Source organism: Corvus brachyrhynchos, unplaced genomic scaffold (genome assembly GCF_000691975.1).
Source record: "Corvus brachyrhynchos isolate BGI_N302 unplaced genomic scaffold, ASM69197v1 scaffold23, whole genome shotgun sequence".
Taxonomy (NCBI): Eukaryota; Metazoa; Chordata; class Aves; order Passeriformes; family Corvidae; genus Corvus; species Corvus brachyrhynchos.
This window is the reverse complement of record NW_008238983.1, coordinates 12,266,503-12,293,996: the sequence shown is the minus strand read 5'-3', so window position 1 is coordinate 12,293,996 and position 27,494 is coordinate 12,266,503. Positions and strand designations below refer to the sequence as shown.

Genomic DNA, 27,494 nt, shown 5'->3' with positions numbered 1-27,494 from the left:
GATGTCACTGCTACACAATAGGGGTTTCAGCTGCTTCTAATTTTCTCCCTCATATACAGAAGTGTTTTCCAGAGGCACTATTTCTTGCAATTATGTAAAAATACGACTTGGAATATTTCTAGTGGAAATAAGGGAATGACAGACATTACTTTCTAACACTAGAACAGATAAGTTTTAATAGTGAAATAATTAATCCCTTCATACTATGTAACATCTTATTGCTATATTCCAATTATAATGCTAAAAGCAATCAAGGCTCAGCAGTTATTTTACATTTAAAATGGAATTATAAAGTAATACTTGATGTTCTCTAGAGCCAAGCTTTGGGATACATGGACACTGTTTCATGGCTGTCTTACCTCCCAGTTATTACACTTACAGATCCAAATGAAACAATTGGACCACATAATTAAAAAAAATAAAAGCCCTTTTAAGGAAATGCAACATCTGCTGGGAAAAAATAATCTTGGAAAACTACTAAATTAGAGTCACTTTCAATTCCTAGTTCCTCTTACTGTGTATGATCTTACCATGTCTATTAAGAGTAGAGTGTCTTATTTTTTGGAATATTTTTAATTACATTTCCTTGACATTAAACGCGTTATTTGTAGATATCTGCAACAATTTGAAAATCTGCAGAAATCATTGATTTTTCCTCCTGTTTTTCTTTATGTGACAGAAATGGGCATTTTTTCCCCACACAGTTATTAATTTTAAGAAAGAAAACCAGGTTTCTTGTTATGAAGTTGTGTATCAAACATAGCAGTATGTCCTTCCATAGTTATTATTTGCATCTTTAATCTACACATTATAACAATCAAAACTACTATTGCCATCAATAATACTGTTATTTACAATATATTGGATTTAAGAACATTGATGAAATGTCATAAATAAATCAGATTGCCCAGAAAGCTCCAAGGAGAAAATCAGAACACACCGCATAAGAGTAGGTGCCAGTTTACTGTTAAAATGTGGATGTGGTATGAAAACCTCAGCTCAGAGGGACAAGATCAGGACAGGCCAGGAACCATAGTCAGAAAACTGAGTATTCTATCAAACAAATGGCTTGTTAGGGATATAATCAGATCTGGACTCTGGGAAAACTGAGAGTCTACATGAAATACTGAGAGGATTAGTTGAAGGCAACTGTCATGTCAGGCTAGAGATTGGAGAGCCAGAGGAACTAAGCAGTAGAGAATACTTTTGGAAGAAAAATAAGGCCACAAACAAGAGCCAGTTCAGAGCCCTTGGACAGGTGCAAGGAATTATAATAAGGTCAGAGCTGGAATCCAAGTTAAGACCAGAGCAGAGAAACCAAAAGGAACAGGAATCTGACAACACTACTGCACTTGAAAGAAGTAGAATTCCTTAAGTTCTAGCTAAGAAGTGAAGGGAATGATCCCTATATTAATAAACACTGTGGAAAGACCATTGCCAAGGTGGGCCTGACACAAGCTGACAAACATGGCTCTGAAGTCTTTACTTTCAAAAAACTAGGGAGCAGCCGTTCTGTTTTATTTTGAAATTGCAATCTGTTGCTTCACTTTTTGTAAAAGGATGCAGATTTTCCTTGCCACTCAGACAGCAAACACTCTTCTAATTACATCAAGTTACTGACACACATAAACTTTCTTCAGAGCACAGGCATTCTTTATGATGAAAATTATCTCATAATTTTAATAGCCCTTAAAAGAGCTCCAACTTTCACATACCATCAACAAGAGATAGAAAAGGGCAAATTATAAAATGGATGATAAATATATAGTCTCCATTAACATTTCTAGCCCAGCTCCTTCCAAGAAGTTCTGAAAAGATTATTAAATCAGCAGAAAATAACAAGCAGCAAAACAATTGAACTTTGGTTGCATACTGATTTTGCTTTATCTATGAGCATCACTGTGGAAATTCCAAGTGTCTGAGCACTTTCTAAGTCCTTCTATTTTGTTAGCTTCTCCCTGGAGGTGGCATGTGCATGAGTGACATAGTAATCATCTGGGGAAGAGGGGGTATGTGTTGTGATCATGCCAGAGGGTTGCAACAATGCTAATCTCTCTCCTTTATCCATCACCAATTTTCAGTGATCTTAAGGAATTCAGTGTCTTTGATCCTGGTTGAACTCGGCCAGTGGGCATAAGCATCCCTGCAGGAGAAGTGGAGGACTGAAGAGCTGGCAGATGAACAGTGCAATTCCATATGCCACATTTCCTTAGAAAAGCAGGCCAAAAAGTATTCCAAACCCACATCTTTAATGTTAATTGTGCAAACAAAATCTGCTTTTCATATGCTTAATGTAGCTTGCTGTATTATTAGAAACAAAAAACAAAACAAAAAGAACCCCACAAAATTCCAAACTATTACTTCTTGCCTGCTTCCCTTTATTTCACTTTAGCTCTCATAACCCATTCTCCATGGGACAATATTTTGTAGAGATCAAAAGGAAAGCTGGAAGTTTCACTTCAGTTACATCTTGGGCCAGCAGCTGTAGCATGACTAACAGTAGCTGCACACCAGAAAAACAGTGACTGACTGGAAGAAAACACCTGCAACTGCCGAGTATCAATGGATTTGCTTTCAACGTTTTATGTCAGACTCGTGCAATATATAGAACCATTTGCACACATAGCCCTCTATTTCTAGATTTCTGATGGTAAACTCCTTGACATTTCTTTCAATGCTGTAACTGTCTTACTTGTCCTATTCTATGACTATCAGTGGCACTATGCACATCCTCTTTCAGACAGAAGCTGATGTGGGCAGAGAAGGTTTGTCATGCACATGCAAAAAGCTACATTTGTTTATAAATGATAATGGCATAAGATAATTTTTTAAATCCTATTCATAATGATAGCTCCTTTTCTAAATTAAGAGGAAAGTGAAGGAGAAATATCTGAGAGTTCATTCCTTAAATTAGCAGAAAGTTTACATTATGCTGTTAATCCATCTAAGTGGCATTCTAAATGACTATCTACCTGCAGCACCAGATGATTTCTCTAACCATAAAAAGAGTGGTTCTGTGGTTCTATCCTAAACTGTGGAAAAATCATCAGAAGCAGACATTATTTGCCCTGACATCATTCCCATCTGTTATTTGCTCAAATGTTGCTGCGACTAGGGAGATATGAGCTAATCTGCCAGATTTCAAGAGAAAAACGTTGCCACAAACAATCTCAAAGATTATATTTTTCCAGCTGGAAAGTCCAATAATTTCCTTCAGAGAATAAATAATATTTTATTCATGATAGAGAAAAGTGAAGTATATAGACAATGAATATGCTGAAAATAAAGTTTCAAAGAAGTTTGTAAAAAAGCCCAAATCAACAAAAAATTCTCCTCCTCTAAAAAAAAACATGTTCAAACACTCTTTTTTTCCAGGAGGCAGATATACTTTTCTAGAAGTCGTGATCTAAGAAAGAGGTAAAACCCACAGATGTCTAACATGGCAGTCAGCAGAAATACAGCTGTAATAATGTGCCCGGTTGCTGCTATAACTTGCTTGTTTCTAGTTTTATGAGTGCAGAGTCAACCTGAGTCCTGCTTGTTTATGCCTCCTACACACAGAAGCTAAAGGAAAACACAACTTAGTAGAATGGAAATAGAATGCAACATGCTTCCTACTTTCTTCAAGACGAGCCTGCACACTCAGTGTGCAAACTACAGATCTCTGCTGAGTAGCACCAGTGTGCTTTGAGAAGTGAAACCACTGCTGTACTATGAAGTTCCCCTACCTCTCAACAGAGTCTTAACCTCCTTTGGAAGAAAGGTGGGTATGCAGATGCTGCTTTGCACCCAAAACATTGCAACCACTGTTTATCAGGGCATGAGGGAAATATACCTAAACAGGTGGTGTTTGTGGAGAAGAGCATAGGGGGAAATGTGGCAGGGCATATCACCCCTCTTCCCACTACAGGTGGCCAGTGCAGATAGGAGAGATTACCTAGGGGCCAAAGGCCTAGCAGGTATCATCTCCTGGTGCCAAAAGGTTTGCCAGCCTACAGATGTGGGGAGAGATAAAAGAAAAACATAGGTGACCAAAAGGCCTGCTTTACACTATAAAAGTACTACAGTTTATTACAGAGGCAGAAGTCTCTTACACACTCCCTGAGAACATGCGAGACAACTTCTTCCTGAAGCTCAGACACAATTTTGTGGTCATTTTTCTGGAAATTGAGGGAAAGGATTTTGATGTGTGCCCTTTCAACAACTGGATGGTAAGATATATCAAATCCTAATCTATACTATTTCTTTGCTAGCTGTGAAATTAATGGTACCTTTAACCCCATGTGTAATACTAGTTGTCTCTTTTTGTCTTATTCCTGTGTAGTAATAGCCTGTTTTAAGTCTTATGCTTGTTAGTTTTGTGTCTATTAAATAAATAATTCATTCTATAATAGACTGAATTATTAAACAACTTGCAAATGAGAGTGGGTCTTGGGGTGCTGGCCACCTCAATACAGCTACTGCCTACTGTCAGAGGCCTGGGCAAAAGGCAGAGACATATTTAAACCCCCACATCCATTCATAACAGGCAACAAGTGGGTTATAGCCTCTTCTGTGCCTCTTAGTAATGCCTGAATGTAGACATGTAAGCTCATGAAATCTGTCTTTAAATACTTTATTGTCAAGATATCTATCTAACACTTGGCACTTATATCTCAGTCAGGCCCTACTATTTCATAAATTGTGAAGGCAGCAGCAGGATTTTATGTAGTGTTCATGTATGTGCATTATATATTTTGTATTTGAGGAATGGCAGACTGGTTGGAACGCTGGCTGGGATTTGGCCCATTCCAGGGAGTGCTCTCTCAGCATGCAAATAACTCTCCTCTATCGTCTGGGATTGCCACAGAGACACAACTTTCTAAACTGTGACAGGAATTCTTTCTCTTGTCTTGGACATAGGAGAGTTGACTAAGGTGGGGTCTGCCCAAAGGTTTGTTACCATCTATTTAACAACAAGAAGTCAGTTTACTGGCCAGTAGAATCCTGGGACTTTGAGGAAAGGCTTAACTATGGCTGCTATAATCATATATTTATTGATCATTTCCCCACACTGTGAATCCTGATTGGTAAAGCATGTTAGCCACCAACTGGCTTCCAAAATCTCAGCCCCCTCATGGCCAAAAATAGTTCTCCTTAATCTTCATGCAGCTGTGTATCTCAGTACTTTTTTCTACATCAGGGCAGATGATCCCATAGTCTTTTTGGAAATACCAGTGCCTAGAATCTCTGGGATCACTGTTTCCTTAAAAAAAAAATTGATGGCTAAAGTGGTATATGATAACAATAAAGATTATTTTGTGATTATTACATCCTCTCAAAATTTTCCAAAAGTGATTGCATACTCATTCCAAAGAAGCCACGCTGAAGACACCTTGTCTATGTCAGGAATTTAATCTGAAGGAAAAAAATGTAGAGTTAGTCCTTCAATGTCTCAGAGCCTTTTGTATGTCTGGATAAGCTTTTACAAGTTGCTTCATTAAATTATTGGTATTACAGTCTTTTATTCAAAGTGATTAAATATCAATAATGTAGAGAGAAAATGTTATAAGGGAGCAGACTGAAAGGGGTTTTAGTTGGACAGAGACTGTCACTCTTATCATACAAAATTAGTTGCTCAGTTGAAGTAGTTTTCCATCTAGCAATTGTCTCTGTGATTAGAGAGATGACTTCTGTCTATTGGGATAAACCTCATAGCACTGAGATGCATCCCTATTTCTTATTCTGCTCACTTTCTCATCTCTTATTAAGATTCCTTCAGGTTCCAGATAAAATAGATATAAAAGCAAACTAAGAATATGCATAAGCTATCCTTCCACTTTGAAAACAAGCTGTCCCCTCCCACTGGCAATGCTTCCATGCTTGAACTTCCCAGTTTTTTCTTCACTCTGCTGCCCAGTCCTTCATCCACCTACTGTTTCCCTTGCAGTTCCTTACAGATGTTACCTCTTAGCTGACAGATGCTTCATTCCGCTCCCAGAAGAAAGGAAAACTGGAAGCATTTATAAAGAACTGGGCTGGATGATGCATTGTTTTAGCTGTGAAAAAATTCCATAACCAAAGATTCCACACCACTCAAAAAAACCCTTCAATGACATTTCCTGGAAAAGAGAGGAGAATTGCTAAAACAGGCAGTCCCTTAAATCTGGGAAATCTATTCCCAAAAACGGTTACAGAGTTTCCCCCCAGTCTGTCCAAAGAGCTCAAAATGAAATGGAATTAATAACTAGTGAACAACAAGACCTTTAAGCAATATAGAGCACAGGCTGCATTATTCACGTGGTTGTCATTTAGCACATGTATAATGTGCAAATGCCATCACACAATGTAGATTGATGAAAAGTTTAAATCATACTGTGAAAACAGTTTTATGACACCCATCAGTAGTTTGTTGGCAATTTGTTTCTATTAAGCACATGTTAATGGAGAAGAGCAGACACTCGGTTTCTTGAACACAGATGTATTTATTAGCAAATATCTAAAAGGCATCCACCAAGCCAAGCTTAGATAAATGCTAGTAATAAATGACATTAATTCTTCAATTCCTGCAGAAGTCTTGAGAAATTAGTGATCACAAGACCGAGCTTTTAGAAATGCACATTTATAAAGTGCCTGTACACTCTTGGACCAAACTGGCCTAGTCATGCAAATATCTCAGTAAAACCCTGGCTCTAAAAAGCTATATCTGAGCCCTAATGATAGTGTTTTTTCATTTTTTGTATGCACTTTTCATCATACTTGGTAATCTACAGGAAACAATGTATTTTCAGGAAACAATATGCTTGTTGAATCAGACTCCTGAACTTTCATTAGCTCTAACAGGGGGTTATCAACTAAGCTAACTTTAGCATCATAGCCAGTTTTAGTGTGTCTACCATTATCACTCTGTAACTGAGTATAAATAGCTGCTTTGTGATCCCAGAAATTACAAAAAAGAAAAATACAATTAATACAGAATATAAGAATAATTGGGCCCAGTGTTTTAACTACCTTTAACATTTAATATCATTCTACACACGATAACAGATGACTTTTTTTGCTGACTTGAAACTCAAAATTGCATGATGAGCAAATAATAAAATAGGAAGTCATCAAGAACACTCACAATAAATTTGCAGTACTTCTTTACAGAGCTCTGAGCAGCAGTGTGATGCAGAGGAAGGTCTTAAGTTACAAACCAAGTTGCAAAAAAGAAATACCATTGTGGTAGGTTGACCTCAGCTGGATGCCAGGTGCCCATCAAGCAGCTCTATCACTCCCAGCTGGACAGGGGAGAGAAAATAAGGAGGAAAACATCTCATAGGTTGAGATAAGGCAGTTTACTAAAGCAAAAGCAAAAGTTTGTGGGTGCCCAAGCAAAGAGAAAAAAATAGTTTTACTCTCTACTCCCCATCAGTGGGTGATGTCCGCCACTTCCCAGGAAGCGGGGCTTCAGCACGTGCAGAAGTTGCTCGAGAAGGCAAACACTGAAAATAAAACATGCTCCTCCTTTCCTTAGCTTTTACATCTAAGCTGACATCATAGGGTATGAAACATCCCTTTGGTTAATTTGGGTCAGCTGGCCTTGTGTCCCTCCCAGGATCTTACCCACCCCCATCCCCTTGATGGGAGGGTAATGTTGAGAGACAGCAGTAAAGCTGTGCCAGCCCCGCTCGGCAGTACCCAAGACACTGGTGTTCATCAGCACCTTCAGAGCTGCCAATGCCAAGCACAGCACTGTGAGGGCTGCTGTGGGAAAACGAACTCCATCTCAGCCAGACCCAGTACATAATGTCTAGAAAATGATAAATGCTTATCAGTTTTATCCTCATAATTTGCAATAAAATAATTCTGTCTGAGACATGACAGTCAAAACTACCCTGCCAATTTATCGCCTACTGAACCAGGATCAAGAAGCCATATCACTGTCTGCCTCTGTTTCTTGTGTAGCTCATTCCATATCGTATGAACACACAAGCACATACAAAATTTGGCAAAAACACAGTTGCAGGGTCCACTTCATTTTAAAAATACTGGAGTAGGATTTTTCCCCCTCTCCTTAAGGCTACTCATTAAGGAAGACTGAGACTCGTTTCAGTCTTCCCAATGGAACCAACATCAGTTCTTTTCTCTATCTACAAAGAGGCAAACTAGTATCTGCCTCAGCCCAGCAGAGAGAAGTAATAATCCAAGTGAAGGTTATATTACATTTTGTGGCATTTTTTATCCAAAAACACTCCTCCAAGATGTGAAAAGGAACTGAAAACTGAACTAGGAAGACAGTGCAACAGAGGAAATAGGTCAGCTGAGACAGAGAAATCCTCTTGCCAAAACATATAGTTTCTTCAGGTTTTCTCATGACCTTATTTGTTCATAATATCTTCTTGTGGAAGAAAAGTGAAACATTTTTTACTGTTTCCTGATTCAGTGATGCAACTTGCAGACTAAGAGAAATGCAGATAAGATTCCTACTCCAATGGCTGTTCTTCCTACTCCAGTAGGATCAATTCAAGCCACAAAAAAAAAAAAAAGGAAAAGATAATTCCCCAGCCTTGGGCTTTTGTGCTGTCTCACACCATATACCTCTATATACCAATATACACCAAGTGAGCTGACCAGGTGATGCTCTACTGAATACGTTGCCTTTTGGCGATCACACCAGAGGCATCCAAGTCTCCTGTTATATGCAGCCTAGGAGATAACTTGAATTCTTCTACTTGAGTCAGACATTGCAAAGAATGGCCATGTTACCTAATTTTTACATTTAGCCATATCCTTCAAGCCTGACCCAAAGGTCATAGGGTGCTCCTTCTCTCAGAAGGTGCAAAGACAAGACAGTTATGCTCTGATTTTACTACACCCCATAAAATCTTCCCAGAATTCAGTCAATCTACGAGCATCCAGAATCTTCAAAGTAATAAAAAGAATCACTTTTTTTCAGACATGCAAGCTTTTAAAGTGATTGTGGTTCCATTTGGACAGGAGAGGGAAAGGAAACAGCTGCTTAAAAGCATTTGGTTACTATCTATCCCATTATATGGAAAAGAAAAAGGCTAATGACATCTTCCAAGCTGCAATATTTGTATTGATTATTAGTTTTTGAATGGGTTATTGAACTCCATTGACATTAAACTGTGTAGCAGCAACACAGAATTAGGAAATTAGGATTCATGAATGCCAGAAACTGTTCAGATGTAACACATCATTGTTGCGAGTGTACTAGTTGCACAGTTGGAGAGTGCACTAGTTTGAAAGCAAACCAGTGAGAGACTTGAAATCAGAACCACAGTTTAATAGGAAAATTTAAAATAAATACAATTAAAAAAGCACTGACAGAGCCAGGATACAGCCTGACACCCTGTCGGGCAGGGTGGTGGTAGCAGTCCAGTTAAATGGTGGCTGCAGTCCTCTTGAGGTGATAGATGTGGTTCTGTTGAAGCGGCGATCCTGTAGAAGGATCTGGTCTTCCTCTGAAGGTCCAGTGGTGGTTATGCAGCCCTTGTCTTCTGGGAATCCAGTAGGAAAGGGCTAAGAGTGGTGTTCCAAACCTCAGATTATATCCAGGTAGGAATGCTTGGCTCCTCCCCCTGGGCGGAGCATCTCACAACAGGACTGCGTCATTTTATGAGTCATGCAGTGAGGCTGGACAGCCCATTAACAGAAGATACCCCCCAGAGGGAGTTATCAGGAAAGTGTCCTGGAAGAGATAAAGAACCCTGCCCCACCTGGTTTTAACAGATGGTGATAGAATACATACTTTAGGTTACGTCTTACATTGTAACCTATGACAGAGAGATTGTTGACAACCCCTTTCTCTGGGTAGTCGTTGATGAAATTGGGGACAGGCCCTCAATTAGACAGAATTATCTGTCTAAAGGAAAAAGAAATGTTTCATATCAAGTTGCATTGGTGACTGTTTCTGGCCTGCTCTAGCAAAGATCACCAGAAATGAGAAATTATGATGCCAAACAGAATTCTTAAAGAATTCAGGAAGGCAAGAGAGAAAAATTTAATCACAAGGATTAAATATGCGAGTATCTCCAAAAGACACCATTTTGAGACTGCTGTCTAAATGAGTAAACAAAAGCAATTAAAACTAGAACAAACTGATAAACCCACTCCCATTTTGTGTGTGTGTGTCCTTCTGGTTGAATTAGTAGGACTCTTAATTCTAACTCTCAACAAGCAATTTTCCTTGTCAAGAAAATGGTAGCTGGGACATAGCATCAAACTGGTGGCTGGGAGCTGTGTTTTCAACAACCCTTACCTATCTAGAGAGGGTCCATGCTTCCTAATGCCAGTCTAAGACTTTTTCTTTACTAGCAACCTCATAGGTTTTGGGCCCCCAAGGAAGATAGGAGTGAATAAAAATGGAAAGGCTTTCCATTCAAATCCCAAAACTAACCTTAGGTAAATACAGAGGATTAAGAGAACAGCCCTCTGCTTCCACAATATCTTTTCCCCCAAAAGGAGAAATGATACAGACCATTTGAAGTTTTAAAAATGCTAGGCTGAATATGCATAATAGAAGATCCCATAAGGATGCCAGCTGTGCATTTATGGATGGATGAAAAGTACAGGCTGTGAGTTGTGCAGTCATTTTCTTAGAGATATTAAGATCTGCTGCTAAAGAGCAGGAAAATGCAGTCACAGAGCCCACAGCTGACAAACTGTGTTGATGAAGGACTTGTTTTTGTTCAGAGGCTTGTTTTCTACACATCTGAAGAAGCAGAAAGGAGGGAAGAGATTGAAATGATGGGTGAGTTAGAGTGGAACAAATTTGTATCAGGGGTTTTGTTTTAGAGGGGGTGGACAGCAGTGAAGAAATAGCCAAGTTTGTGATCATGAGGAGAGCATGAGTCAGTAAAACTGCCTGAGCTCTTTCTGGGTCAGCGTGGGGGCCAGGGCAGGCTGCATGTCAGGAAGAAAAGGGATCCACAGGGAGCTGGGACTTAGAACTGTTGCAAGATAAAATTGTGATAGATATGTCAATGTGATAAAATGATATATTTCTTGTTGTGTTTTGAGCCAAAACAGAGGGGAGGGAGGCAAAAATTTCAGTGCAGTCCCTCCTTGCATTCACACAAGCTCTTGGGGCAATCACACTGCACATAGCAGCTGACATTCTCTCAGCCATTCCCTCTGCTGGCTGAGACACTTGCTGCACTCTCTTGGGAAAGTGTAGCAGGATATTCTGTGGCAAGCAGGGTGTCAAAAACAAGGCCTAGGAGAAATGAAGGAAAGCTTCACTGATCTGTCAGACCTGTTCTCTGCCTGTCAAAAAATTGTTTCCTTTGATACTTCAAAAACTCAGAAGAGCAGATACCAGCTGGTTAGATACCAGCCAAGTGCAACTCTGCATGTACTGGTAGAAGGAGGGACAGGAGGAGGGCCTCACAATCTGGCAGGGCCTCACATCTGCTGGACAAAAAACTCATCATTCCATGCCTCATATTTTTTCTGCTCCAAAGTGAACTTACTTTGCTCTCCTGCTCAGTGTCTGTCAGAACTTTAGATTTAATTTAGCCTATAATACATCAAGGCTTCAGAATATTTGTGAAGCATTCATTGATTAACCTGAAACCAAAATGTCACACTCTTTAATTCATAATCCTAGGACAGACCTGTCTGTTACTGGTGTAATTTAAATTTTCATTTAGTGTGACAGCACTTGGTCATACTCTTGTTTAATTTACCTTCAATTAGGATGTTATTATAATTAAATTCCATCAGAAGTATTGGAACTCAGCTGAATGCAGTGAGGGATTTATGCAGCCTTACTTTTCCAATATCAGAAGAAAAAAATGTAAATAATTCACTTCACTTCTTTGCTTGAAAAAATAGCAAGTAAATAGCTTTGGCACAGGCACACATCACATCTCTAGGGAAGTGCACATACATACAGAAATCATCATTGGCTAAGGCTGCTGACAGTTCAGAAAGTGCTGTCTGAGTCTTGTTTGACATCTTCACACCCATATTTTCTACCTTCTCAGGTTTAACCACCTGGGGTAGCTCTTCAGCAGAAAGGTAAACTCAGAAGGTTAGTTAATCTGGTGGCCCATGTGTGTTTAGCCTGGTCAACATTTTGTTGGATACCTGAAATATGCCTAAGTGGGCTACCACTCAGGTACAGAATTATTACTTGGTCTTTTACTGTTTCATTTTGATTATGATATTCTTTCTGTGTACATTTTTTTAATCATCAATGGTCTGTTACAACACATTCTGCTCATTAATACCTAGCAACTTCTGGAATGAATATAATCAGTGGCTCTTGGAGGGAGAGGTGATGTGATTAGCTGGAGAGAATCTCACTGCCACAAAATCATCAGAGTTTATAAAATTCTTGTTAATTTAGCATGGATTTTTAATTATTCTTTTATACTGTTGGCTCTATTAAATGAATATAAGCTATCTTCCTACTGTGGTATTCAAACAAAGGTGTCTAAGCACCAGGATATGCAACTGAAGTGAAGCCTGATTAACATGTTATAACTTCTTAAAAATGAGAGTAAGACAAGAAAAACTATAATTTTTAAGTAAGTACCAGGATTTCAGTATGGTGTTCCCATATGTCCATATGTAAGATTCACACCTTATTCTCATACAACTATCTTCCAGAAATATAAGGGACAGATTTTTAAAGGTATAATGGGAACAGTACTGTAAAATGAACCACATCCAATTTTTTTATGCTACAATGCACTGCCAGGAGAAAATACAAGTGAATTGCAACTGCAGAATTATTAACAAAACAAATTTCTAACTCACTGCAGGATGAAACATGGAAGACCTCTTCAGGAGATCATATAAATTATAAGTATATTATATCTATGGCATCTTTGAATTGATTAATTTGGGAAAAAAGCCCCCAGAAGTAAGGAACTGCAGGGTAAGTCATGAAGCAACAAGCTAGTGCTAATGATATATAGAGTCCCTTAAATTAGAATGGTATTTTCATGGCCTAATGGAAATTTTTAGGGTTAGATTTTATGTGAATATTTTATGTATTGATTCCCTCAGTCTCATCCTGATATGTTCAATAATTTACTAAGTTTTGTGAATTTGTCCAGCACACCAAAATTATTCCCACCAAGTTTCTTAAATACAGGTTTTTCAGGATGGTGGGTCTAATACCCTGTGGAAGGTATTCTATAACTTAAAAAGATTATATTGCTCTTTTTTTTCCTGGGTAGAATAAAAGACACAATGTTTTTGTTAAGATAGAATATTCTCATAGCTTGCTAGAATTACTTCATTAGTAATCCATCTGTCAGACTAAGTTTTAATAAAATTATGACTCTGTTTTTATGGTAAATAAGTGCTTGTATAAATTCGATGTAAATATCAATACTTATTTTATAGGAAATTTACTGCAGATTCCAAAGGTCTGGTTAAGAAATGCTTCATGTCTGAAAATGTACAGCAGATTAAGTATAGAAAGTGTCTTTAAGTTTATGGTTCTTTAGAATTTTTCCTAGAGAGGAACTGGCCCAACAATGTCTCATTCACCAGGCCACAAAAAAAAAAAGTATAGCAGGTAACAGCCAACAAAACAAAGCTTTCTCTACTTTTTTTTATTTTTTTTAATAACTGAGAAACTCAAAACTGACTTTTACTTTACAAATACTGGGTATTGGTTTAGCATGTACTTAGAATACTTAGATCAGAGTGTAATGGATAAAACATTGGAACATGTTTGTTAAATCCTATTTGAATCAAGCTCCTCTGGTAGATGTGGACCTGTGTGAGCTGCTTGTGCCAATAAGAAACCTCAAGTCTTTTGAGCAGACCCCACATCTGCATGCTACCCAAAAATACAGACCATTTACAGAATCATTCAAATGTCACAGTGCCAAAGATCCTTCTCTCTCATGCAGGTTTTGAAATCAACAAGAAAGAATTTGACAGAGGAAAGAAACTACACTTGGGTCATAAGTCATTCATTTTTTCCTAATTCAAGACCTCGTTTATAATTTTAACAAGATTTATCAGAATATGGTGATATAAGAATATATGGCATATTGTTTCATTACATTAATATTAGAGTTTAGTGGCCATAAAGATCACATTTACTATTGGCAATCCTTATTATATATTTTGATGTTACTTCAATGTAAAAGTGATAACTATTTTGGTCTACTTTGTCATTTGGAATTTCCCCTAGAGGCTGGATCTAAGTAATAGCAGATTTAGCAGATTATTTTCATTACTTGTGGAAAAATGTGGAAATTGTATCAGATAAAACCACTTCTCTTTCTGTATCTAAAGAATTTGTACTGGGACTTACAATGTGCCAAAGATGATTTGATACCATTCATATTTGATATCTTGTTAGCTTGAGTGTGAAAGGAAAACTGCATCTGCCTGTTGCCAAAGTCCATTCCCTTTGAAACATGCTTGGATAAAACTCACAGCTGAAGCAATTTACATAACGAAAAAAATAAAAATCACTATTGTCTTTCTCTATGTCTATTGTCTTATTCTATGAAGAACAGTTTTTTGTACCTTTCATAGTTTTTACTGTGCTTAAAACAGTGAAGTAGATAATAGATTTCTGTCCAAATATCAAGCCCTTCCTGTTTCAAACTTACTTTTGTAATTGTAAGTTAATATTCCATATACTTGAGCAATACTAACATGGGACGCCAACACTGGTGCCTGACACACTGTGTATGGCCCAAAATCACAGGAAGGTCAACCCTCTCCAAATGGGAAAAAAACCCCAACCACAGCACAGTCTGTGTATGGGGCACTCTTTAAGTAAGCATTGAAGATCATGAAAGCTTGGGACAATTTGTTTATCTTCTTGATTAGCAAATTCAGGACTTTCATTACTGTGCAGTGCACGTGTCACTTTATGACCGCTATTTCCCCATCTCAAACCTGTCTGCACTCAGATTGCACCTGCCTGACCCAAACTTTGATGACTGTAACACCCTGAAAGATCAGCCCATAGCTCTGAAGTGCTTGAGTGAAACAACACAGGCTACCACAGTGTTAGTAGTTCTAAAAGAAAGAGACTAGAAGGAACAAGTGATCAAGAAGTCACATCAAATGAGAAAATTATATTCCAGGATTCAACATTTGAGATTCCATATGATAAATAGTGAATGGTTATGAACTGATATCAAGGTATCCTATTTTGTGAAATCAGCTTTATCCATTGTGAATTAAATGTATTTTGATTCTACTGGGTTTGTCATTTCCATCTATGAATAAAAGAGACCCATGTGTTGATACTGAATTTGGATTTGCATGTGGTCTCATAACTGTGATCAACATAGGTCATCATATCATTGCTATAAGTTAAAAAATGACATTTTTTGAAAATTAACTGAAAAGTTAAATCATTAGGTAGACTAAAAAAGTATGGCTTCTTACAAAAACTCTCTGATTAGTGGATTTTTAAAATTCATTTCACATATACACTTACAAAGATTTATCCCATTTCTTTATGAATTATGACTTGAATATTTCTTAAAGATCCCTACAGTTATTCATGCTAATGTGCAGACAGGGTGGGACAACAATGAGAAAATCCCATTCCTTCACTCTTATCCCACCTTGTCTATCAGTTTTGTCTCAACAAGAACAGTAACAGCAATAATTGCTGGATATCTCACAGTTTCCTCTTTTATACAACACTGCTTCTTACTTAGAACTGGGGATAAAGGCAAAGGCTGAACCTACTTTTAGAAAAGTGTTAATGGTACCATTTTCTTCCCAAAATATACACATGCTATTCTCACTCATAAACTGAAACAACAAAAGCATTCCTATAAGAGATGGTACAGGAAAAGAAATGTGTGCATTTTCAACTGATTTCCTTTTTCTTTTTGTCTTCATAACTTTAGACATAGGAGCTGAAGCTCAGCATCCTAGATGTTGACAATGGCATTGGGTTTTTTAGATGTGGGCAGGAGAGATGAATTTATTACCTCCTCCTTTGTATGTTTGTTTTCATGGAGAAGGAGTGACCTTCTGATAGTTATTGCTGATAAATGATGAAGGCACATTAGGTCTTTCTGGAAGGAATTACCCTGTTATAACAAGTCAGGTCTTCTACACTCTGCTCCTGATGTGGAGTCCTCTTTAGAATCCCCACTTACAGAGAGTTATTTCCCTGAAAGACATCTCATTACTTTTTCTCCAAAAACATAGAAACCAGGGAAGACAGCTTTTGTTTTTCAGCAGGCCTTCTTGCAAGAAAATTAAAAAGGTAACAAAGGGGCCTTGACTAGTTGTTAAGTTTATACTTCTAAAAACATCTTCAAATAATTCCAGTTAACATAAATTAATTTCCCTAGACCTTCCTTGCATTTGGGTTATTTTCCTCATAAATAAGAACTCCCTTATTAGTTATCTGTGGTAATATTTTATGTGATCAGTCAGAAACATATACTCCATTCCCTGGAGTACCAATAGGGCTTAGTCGTATTAAACTAGATATTATTTTCATATGTTTCACCAAGTAGTGCCTTTAGACTATGTGGTTTGGCCTCTTGTCTACTCCCACATTTTCTTCCATTATGTTGCCAATAAAGATGGCTACAGACAGCAGCAAAATTATACTAAAGAGAGCCATAGTACAATATAGAGCTTCTTACCTTTAAATAATTCAGGTACTGCTGACTGTGAACAAAATTCATAGCCATCTGTCAGCAAGTAAATTTAATTTAGTTAAACATGGCAATCCCTTCCTGCTAGACAGCTGGCCACATAAACCATGCCACCACACCTTGGAAAATCTCAGCAGAAAGACCAGTAAGTGAATGAACGTGGAGTTTTATCCCTATCCAGAACTAAACAACAATACATACATTTCAATTTTTATGCGCATATATTTACATGTGTGTACTTAATATATATGTATACTGAACAAAAAATACTTTCTCATATTTTAGGAGCATATACTTCACGGAAAATATAGTTTAATAGTAATGACTTAGTTTCTTCTTATATCAATATCTCAAACTGCACACTTCACACACATAGCTAGATCAATAAAAATCTCAAAACTCTATATCCCCCTAAAATTACCTGAACTTTTGCATTTTCCATTCAAAACCAAGTTTTTTGAATAGTACTGTGAGACCTTCACAAATCTGTTGGTGGAACTGCAGACACAATAATACCACATCCAGTTCATGCTTTCTTTTGGCAGTTTAACTTAGCAGGAGGAGGATGACCCTCGCTCTGCAGTTACAAGGAGCTGATCAAAACTGTTAGAACCTATGTAAGTAGAACTTACATAGTTAGGATGGTTAGGACACAAATATTGATTAAAATAAGCATTTATTTATCCTAACAACCTTTCAAAATATCTTTTAAATTTATTCCAGGTTTGTTTTCACCCTTGTGCCTTGAAATCTCAGGTCTGCAGAAGCAGAGCAATCTGTACCCTGTGGATGAAAGAGGGTACTTTCCTGAATGCATAAAAGTAATGAATGCACAAAATGTACTGAATGCATAAAATGCACGTAGAACAGAGAGCAGAAAATCTGTTGTTACTGGTAGTTGAGGAGGGACTCCTGTCACTGCTGTAAATCACCATGATCACCTGAGCAACCTCTTCTCTTTAACAAAATCATCTTCATATTTGTACTAAGAGATTTGGTAAGCACCCATACTTAACCTGACAAAAATGCCCTTCTTCTAGCAGCTAAAAGCCCTGAAGTTCATAGAATAACAGGATGGTTTGTGTTGGAACGGACTTTAGAGATTATGTAGTTCCAAGTCCCCTGCCATAGGCAGGGCCACCTTCCACTAGAACAGGTTGATAAATGCCCCATCCACTCTGACCTTGGACACTTCCAGCAGCACTTCCAGGGATGCAGCAAAGTTTTGGCAGCAGACTAAAAGCTCTTGTCATTAAATCAACTTCTGTTTTCACAGGTAGAATGATGAATTTCATTACTCATACCACTTGCTTTAGAGTAATCCATAAAATATTCAAAGACAACGGTGTAAATTTTAACTAGCCAATTCTTTATCGGGTGCAGTTAAAGGAAGACATAGACAGATCAGTCTGACAGGTTCTTACATGAAAGTAGCAAAGGAAGGAAGAAAAGAGCACACTGAAATCAGATTTCTTATTTTCTTTGACTTCTCAAGTTTTTATCAACAAGTGTCTATGGTTGACCTTGGTCTTTACAAGGAAATAGACCCTCAACTGAACAGCAGCATAAAATAAAAGCATGGCAGGATCATTGTCATTAAGAGGTGTTTTAAGGTCCAAAAACTTTAAGTTGGCAGTGCTGACAGGTAACAGATTATTTCATGTATGTGGATGAATGCACATGTGGATGAAAGAGAAGTGGCATGACCCCAGTCTGCCAATTGATAAGAGGCAAGAGCCACCAACCATGGGGCTGGTCACACATTCTGCTTCTGCACAGGGACTATTTAGATTGGGAAATCAGGGGCTTGAATTCTGGAAAGAAGAGCAGGTATGAAAAAGAAGGGTTCCCAAAAAGAGTGAAGAGTTTTGGAAAGATGAAGATGTGTATCCTGCAGATCCTGGAGATCAGATTTTTGGTGGAAATCAATATCACTGAGCACCCAGAACCTTTCCAAGCACCCAGAACTGGTGACTGAACAGTGGCAGAGCAAGAACAGGTATGACTTTCTCCCCATCCTTCCTGGGCTGACCTTTACTCTTCCCTGCAGGGAAGGAAATCCAAGACCTGTGAGTAAAGCCCAGGGTAAAGTGAGGGAATGAGTGTGGGATGAATAAACAGGGTAAAAGATTTAGTCCTGCTGGTTCTCAGATAAACAGCATCATGCAGGCCCACTAGGGTTGTAATGTCATTTTGTTTCACTTGCAACAGAAGAAAAATAATTTCTATAATTTATTCTGGAAATGGCTTTTTATTATCCCAAGACAGTGTAATTTTTGGTGTACAGTGAAAAATGGCAGATTTAACTTGTTAGAAAATGTGGTGCTTTGAGACTGACCCTCTCCCTCCTCACTCCTAAATGGCAAAGTAGTTAAATTAACAGGAAAAGACCTCGGAATAGAAGTGCAGAAGGCCTAAAAGAGAAGCTTGCACTGAGCTACTTTTTTTTAATTATTGTTACACACTCTTTATTTAATGGGAAATTGTTTTGGCTGGCTGTGCTTCACTTGCTTTGGGGAACAAGAGGGATTTCTCAGCAGAAAAAAATCAAGTGCTTCACCATAAGTCAGTTGGTAGCAGCCAAAGTTTGCATTGCTTCTGGAGCAACCCCAGGAGCCCCCACGACCCAGAACAGGTCTCTGAGCAGGGTACACACTGCTTGCATGTAGCCACCTAACTCAGAGCTCCAAGCCATCTCTGAGAGACACGTTCCCATCACTTGCTGTGTGGGTAACTAATAACACCAAAGTTAGATACCTAATAAACCTGACACAGACAGCTTGGAAAACTCTGTGCTTCCCTTCTGCCCCTTAGAAACAGTGAGGCATGCCTTGCCTTTCCTCACAGATGCTGCTGTGCCCTGTGACCAAGGTCCAAACCACCAGTACTCCAGCAGAACAAGGTAGGGATCTTCCCCATGCACATACGCCGGTTCAAGAACTAACCCCATCCACAGAAAAAGGATATGAAAGGATTTATTTAGCCCTCTTGGCCCATCTGTGCTGATTTTTGAGCTTGTGTAGGAGATTTAAACATCAGGGTTGCCTCAAACACTGTCAAAGCCACAGAAGAGCAGGAACTTGAGATAAGCAAAGAGGAGAGGAATTGGCAACAGGAAGGTGTTAATTCCAGACCAAGTGGAGCTGAGATTTTGTTAGCACATCCTAGTTAATGCATCCTGACAAAAATTCCCACTGTGGCAAACTGTGGGAAATGAAGCAACTGCTTATACACATGCCACTCCAAGTTATGGGAACATCTGTGACCACCCCATGGATACCCTGAACTTGGATGGTATAAAGGTGGTAACTCCAGAAGAATGACTCTGAGACCTCCACCACCAAGAAGAGCAGCAGAAGGACCAATGGGATGCCATCTGCATCTACAGGTGGTAACATCTTTTTAGTTAATCTGTCTCTCCCTAACTGTCTCTCCCCTGCCCTCCTTTGTTTCCTATTTCTTTCTATCTCTCTCTACCTTACATTTACTGTTAAATAGAATCTATGTGGATACAAAAATGCTGCTAGCAAGGATTTTCTTGCTATTTTCTAAGCCCATGAGAGACTTTTCTCTCTCACAGAAGAGGTAGCAGTTATGTAAACAACCAAGCCACCTGCAGCCTTGAAAATTCTTGTTTATGGTATAGTAGGAAAATATTTTGACAATGGATGTTTTAGGATTTTAGCCAATCCCCCCCAAGGGGTGGCTGATCCTTGTCCAATTAGACTATGAAGAAAAAAGTCTATAAAAGAGTTTGTAAAATAATTAAATAAATCAATCTTGCTGCACAATTCCTGCCTGCTGGATCTTCTCTCCTCCTCCCTACGGCTGTGGGATACGGTGATATACCCTAGAAATTTTTTATTTTTTAATAAATCTATACTATTGAATTCAGCATATGGTCTCCTTTGCACCTTAATTCAAGCAGAGACACCTCTCAATAATTGGGTCATAACAGCTTGGAGCATCAGCAGCATGCCCCATATAAATATTTTGGCTACAGAAATATACCAAGTGGATACACTTCATGACTTTACACCTCCTAACACGTGCAGGGTATAAAATTAGGACCTGTAACTGCAACTGCTATATGACCAAACCCAGCAAAATTAAATAAGGAAAAAGCCATGTTTTTCCTCAGCGTTCATCTCTCAGAAGAGGAGAGAACATGAACTGAATTACTTTCTGAGCTTACAAAATCTTGACAGTGAAGGTTTACTGAGGATAATTCTTTATGCTGTTAAAATAATGTGAATTCTTTCACAGATAAGGAGAAAAACAGTGGTTCCTTTGTTAAATTATTTTGATCAAGTTTTCATTCAATTAATTCCCTGTGTCTTGCAAACATAAGAAAGCAATTGCTACACGAGTCGTAGCTTGAGAGGGAAAAATTGCTGTGTCCTTCTGTCAGCTATCCAGGTAGCTCAGGGCACTCTTACACATATCAACAAATAGCTATAAATGCACTTGCCTGCCCACACTCTGTAAACTAGGCCATAGACTTTTGGAGCCAAGAAAGGAGATTATCATTTAGAAATACTGCTTCAGAGTATAGAGAACAGAGGAGGTCCAGTGCTTTGTGGAAATTTCACTAGGATAAGAGTACCACATCCGAAAATGCTAGGTAACCTTTGGAGCTTGCTGAATCTCCTCTCAACACATCAGCTGGCAGATATGAACCTGAGTGTTTGATGGGGACATTGCTGAAGCCCTTCCTGCAGGAGCAACTTGGGCAAGAAAACCAGCCAATGCTCACAGAGAGCCTGGTGATCCCTGAGGTGACTGCATGGAATAGGAAAACACTGGAACAGTGTAAGTTTCTCAAAGTCCTGTTTAATCATCACAGTAATAAAACATTTAAAAGGGGCAAACGGCAGGGGAGAAGATAAAAAGGTACTTATATTTAGCACGCAGGCATATCCGAGACCATGTCTTCCTTGTTGTGCTACTGTGACATTCTCACTCAAGCAGTGTGGTTTGGTTTGATTTAACACATGTCATGTGTACCTTGTCCAGGTAAGTCCACTTCATCTTTTTTCTAAATTAGCAAGGATAAGCCTGTAGGGCATACACAGAAAATCAGTGTGCAACAAAAATGTGTGCACAACCTTCAGTGTAAGGCAGAAAATATTTTTCACGAATAACAGAATTCTAGATAAGCCCCCATGTTTTTCCTTAGGGTTTCCTTAGTAGCAGAGGAAATTGTCAAAATGTTTATTAAAAAACCTCAACAAACCCACCACGTTTTAGTGCTTTCTAAGTCGTAATTTCTGACAGCCTTTTATCTTAAGCTCTTTCAGCTCTCAGTATGTAAAGCAAGTCATAGACATGGAGCATAAATTTCTGTGTGTACATGAGTTCTTTGTATAAAATGCAGATAAGTATTATTGTAGCTGAATGCCTACACTTGTTTAAAAAAATACCTTTGAACTGCTTTAGCATGCACTAGACAACTCATATATTAATGTAAGTATACATGAGACTGTGTGTATACTCCTAAAAAAGATTACTTATAATGTTGCTACTGAAATAGGTGTAGAAAAACTGTATTAGAGATGAGACACTAAATTGAGAGCCTTAAATGTGTTTTTCATTTAGCATTAGAGATGGAAAAATTGATATTCTCAAAGTTACTACAGGCATATTTTATGACAGATATGAATAAATTACCTCTGTAGCATTGCCTACCTAGAATAAGTAGTTTTATACAAAACCAAAACGAAATCCTCCCCTCCTTTTTGAATAACCTAAGCAACAAGAAAAGCATTTATGCAGCTGATCTTGAACAGAGCTTGCCTGAGCTGGGCTTTAAAAAATTTAAATTTAAAAAAACCCCTTAATTTTTGGTAAAAACAAATGAAAAATTTTCAGAATGACATCACTTCCCAAAATCTTGATGTGTAAGTCAAGCCTATCTCTTCTGTGGCCTTTGAAGCAATAACCAATCTTCGGAAACATCAGAGGAGGGAGGTAGATCAAACATCTTTTCAAATGTTTGAAGCAATTCATGGAAGTTTCACTGGACATTGCTGCTACTTTGAAAGTAAATCAATGTGGAAAACTTCCCTGCAGGACAAGAGGAGAGAGGATGCCTACTAGGCAAAATACTTAATACTTTCAAAGACATTGTGAAGAACGGGCATCAGACTGAAAGGACCTCAAGCCTTGCTCCTCCAGAACAGCATTGTCAAAGCTTCCTCATCATGCTAGGTTAGAAATACATGACTCTCTTACTCCTAATGCTGGACTTGTTATGCAGCCAGGCAGGTCTATCTTTTTAAAAAAAACAACCAAAACCAACCAAACAGACAGAAGACTGAAAAAAAAAGTAGCAGTGTTCCTTTGCACTGTAAGGTGTGTAGCTTTCAGCCAAATCAAGGTGCAGCTCAAGCAATCTATCTTTCAGTAAAAATCCCCATGCGCAGCTCTATGGGTTGCTACAGAAAGGAAAAAATAAATTCTTGACTCTAGCCCAAGATTCTACCAAATAACTTGTGATGGGAACTCTAACCTGAGACACTGTTATTAAGAAAATGTGGCTATTGCATTCGCAGGTTGCAGGTCCCCTGGGAGGAGAAGTTAGATGAAGGGCAGAGAGGTAAAAAAATGAAAAAAACAAACATCAGACTTTTAGAATTTTCACTTAGAATTTAGAAGGCATCTGACTGGTATAAATTTACAAAAATGTGCTCGTGATGTTGGGCCTGACATCAGTTGAGGATTGAAGATGTGAAAAGGAGAGATGTTTTTCCTATATTGTGGACTGCTGAAATAGTATTCCCACTGTGTCTCTCTGGTTTTGTGACAGTATAATGTCCATGTCCTGATGCTGCAGCATAAAAATTGAATGGCTTTTTATGTACAAAATTAATTGGACTTTCATGTCACAGAGTACATCCTCATTAATACGAAATAGGTTAATTATGATAAAAATATTACCATAAATAATATAGGGATTAATCATTTAACACCTATAAAAACATTGCTATTTTTCGTAAAATCCTGTGTATAAAGCTTTCCTAATCACCATTTGGATTGCCCAGAAAATTCCATGCATAGCAGCCCAAGGTTTGCACTGTCCTTGTTTTGCACATTGAAAGCTCCTGTTACACTGATTTAAGTTCTAATGATGTGACCAGCTTTGCCTGTCATAGCCCTGCACCTGAGAATTACACAAGCATTGAGGAGTTCCCACTTTAGGAACTGACTCTATAAAAAATTCCTTGTCTTTAAGTAAATGCTACAGCTCCAAGTCAGAATACAGGTTTCAATCCTGAATCTAGTCTAAGTCTAATGGTATGAGTGACTTTATGCATAAGAACAGAATTTTTTACATGAACATCAGATGTTGTCTGACACTGACATCTTACTGCTTATTGGGAAAGGCCAAATGAATTCAGCTATTGATTTTTATGCCTGCGTGAAATTTTCCATCCATTTATTCCTCATCTTGTCATTGTCTGTGAAAAAATGGCAATTTTTCTTCCAGCCATCGTCTGCCTTCACTATTTGGAACATAAGCTGAAAGCTGAAAAGGTAATGGGGAGGGATCTAGATGTGTCCTGTTCTCATATTCTTCCCTAAGCATCCTCTTCTGTCTGCTATTATAGGGTGCATGATTCTGTATACCTTTGGTCTACCTAGCTTGACTTTAAACTGAAAAGGGGTGGGTTTAGATTAGATATCAGGAATAAATTTTTTACTCTGAAGGTGGTGAGGAACTGGAACAGGTTGCCCAGAGAAGTCATGGATGCTCTGTTCCTGGCAGTGTTCAAGGACAAGATGGATGGGGCTTTCAGCAACCTGGTCTAATGGAAGTTGTCCCTGTCCAATTCAGGAGAGTTGGAACTAGATGATCTTTAAGATCACTTCCAAATCAAAAAATTCTATGGTTCTGTGATTCCAGTACAAAAATGAATGGCTGAAAAACATGACTTAAATATTGCCTTTACATGCAAGGAAAGAACTGAAGAACAAAAAGGACTTGAAAAATGAGGATCTGGGACCTTGTGCCGCCTGAAATAAAAGGAAAACAAACCTGACAGAAATCAGAAATGAATTTTCCTCCCAATTATACATGACATAGAGCTATTAGTTATAACAACAGTTTTCCAGAAGTACATTCACACAAAACCATCAGGACTGGAGCTCGAGATAACACATGCACAAAATCCATTAGCAATTTGTAAGAGCTGAACCATGCTGACAGACTAATTCCTCTAAACAGCAGTTCTGGGCTGAGCTCACCACAGCACTTCACCGTGCAGCACTGGCAGGCCTGGCACCACCTGCCACGAGCACCTCTAGAAATGTCAGTAAATAACACCCTTTTCTCTACTGCTGCTGACAGAAGTGCCCCAAGAGCTCAGGTGGGAACAGATCCTGGGTGTATTACAGAGGCCCACACCAACATTTAGCATGCCCAAGGGTGAGGGAGGTGATGACTACCGCTCTCTTTCCTTCTCTCCGGAGGGAATAATGCTCTCCACGCTGTGGCTTTACCCCCACTGCAGGGAACAGCTAAGGCTGGAGACAGGTGTCCTCCGCTTCCTGCAGCCAGGACAGCATGCTGCCCTCCCTGCTCCACAGCATGCCGGAGCAGGGAATAACAAGGCTGTGGGGCCAAAGAGTCAAAAATCTTTTCCATGCTTTTGACAGAAACTCAGCGTAATTTTCTGACAAAAAATAACATGCACTCTGAAAGAGATTGGTAGTATCTCTGTAGGTATATGTTACAGAAATAGCATAGATTTCCTGTAGACATCTGACAAGGAGTTTAGCTGAACTGCAACAATTCCTGGTAATGCATTGTAGGGTATGCCCAGCTGCTGCCCTGGAGGGATGTCTGCTGAGATAAGGAGATTGCCTAAATCTCCCAGCAGGACCCCCTCTGGGAAGGCAGCTACTCTGCAGTTATGGTGAGAAAAAGACAGACCCAGAATCCTCTGGGAGACCCTATGAAGATCCCTTGTAACCCATTGGCCTTTACCCTCTGACACCCACCCCCTGTATCCCTGTAAGAGCTAGCCCTCTGCCCCTGCGGGAGAAAGCGCTCATCCCTGGCCTTCCCTTCGCCGGAATAATAAAGTTACTTGGTGCAGAACCAGCCACACGAGCCTCTCGTCTCTCTCTGGTCTGACCTGGAGGCTGCCCTGCAGAGCTGAGCTGGAATCACAAGCTGATAATCCCTAAAGAGCTGACAGCCTCTGCAAGGGCCCTCCTGGCCAGCAGCTGAGGGAAGACACCGGGCCTCGGGAAGGCCATTCCTTTTGGGATGATCTCCCTGGACCAGTCACCTCTTCCTCGGTCAGAGCTACTGACCCCTCACCATAATGCATCTGAAGGAAGATCCCTGGATCTCAGAAACTGGGGAAGTTGAAATAGTGGCCAAGAGTTTCAAAATCAAAGGACACTTTGTGTGCCTTGCTATCAGGCAGGCAAGCTGTGATAAGAGATCTTGATTTCATGATGTACCGAATATGTCTGAAAATCAAGCTCCTCCATGGTACTTCAAGCAGGGCAGTAAGAATCAGAGGGCCCTTAAGTCAACCTAATCACAATTCATGTCAAAATTTCACCTTTTTAACCTAGCTCCTACCTAATTCATACAACTACCACTTGTAGTACATACACTGAGATGAAAGAAGAGAAAGGAATTTAAAATACAGCAGTATAATCTTTCTGCTGTTTTATTAGCCTCATAAAGTAATGCTAATTTTTTACTATTCTCATATGAAAATCCAAAGGCTTTCTGTTACAAAGAGAACTGGCTTTCCAAATCACAGATTGTACTCCAATTAATATGGAATTACTATGTTCTTATAAAATACATGATGTGCATTATGTAATAAAAGAGGCTTATTTAAAGGATAAGAGCAATACCATACAATATGTCACAGTATTTTTCATTATTCTAAAAGAATTGTTTTGGCTATTTATTCAATAGTTAAAGTAAATCTTCAGAGACAGGCAAAAGGAATGTAACTTCAGTTACACTGTTCTTGTTTGTGCAGGCACATTAATTCATTATTGCTGAACTGTTGGTGACCAGTGAATTTGTAACACTGCGCATTTACATTCAATGAAGGAAGATTGGAACATTTTGTTTAAGTGTCCTATATGTCCAAATAATTACTCAAATGCAATGACAAGATGTAGGCTCTGGATACAGAGTGTAAGACAGGAACAATGTTTTAAATGTAAAAAACTTATAAAATTTTCTGTAACCTTGGTATCATTGTAGCTAAATCTTCAACGAATGATGTAGCCACAGTGTAAGACAAAGAGTAAAATAAAGATCTCATCTTTGAGTGTGTGACAGAAAAAGAAAAAAAGGAACAAAGAAAAAAAGGAACAAAGAAAAAAAGTGCTCACATGCTTTACAAAGGGGTATCCAAACCCTCAATGATATTTCTATCAAATCTTTGAGCTTTTTTCCCAAAATCTTAGATGTAGCTGTGTTTTGTGCAGCTGGGTTACAAAAACGGAACAGAAGATAAGAGTTTGGGAGCAGATACATGAGCTGTTCCTTCTACCACATGCAATGTAGGATTTGGAAGCAAATTTTTCTAACACCACCAACAAAAAAAGACTATATTGAAAGAAAAAAGAAGGTTACATTGTATTTCTCATTTTGAAATTTTTTCAAAAAAATTTCCTGTTATTGTCAAATTGCCTGTTTTGAATATTAGTAATATGAACTTGGAGGGTCAAAACGATCTTTCATTCATTTTTTTTTCTCTTTTAATTTGTTTAAGACCTCTAAGTAAATCAATGATTCATAAAATATAATGAATAGCTTTTTGACTTAATGGTACCTTCATTTCATTATTTATTTTTTAGTTTCAGCTGTATTTTAATTGTGTTTTTGTAGTTTCTTTTGCTTCTCTT

The 27,494-nt window shown here is 38.5% G+C and overlaps 1 long non-coding RNA gene across 1 annotated transcript; it reads left to right on the top strand.

The window, feature by feature from the left end:
• Positions 1–7,483: 7,483 nt before the first annotated feature.
• LOC108447762 lies at positions 7,484–17,732 on the top strand. Its single transcript, XR_001863442.1, has 3 exons — positions 7,484–7,568; positions 12,541–12,544; positions 17,723–17,732. It is a non-coding gene; the product is annotated as an uncharacterized LOC108447762 (long non-coding RNA).
• Positions 17,733–27,494: the final 9,762 nt, after the last annotated feature.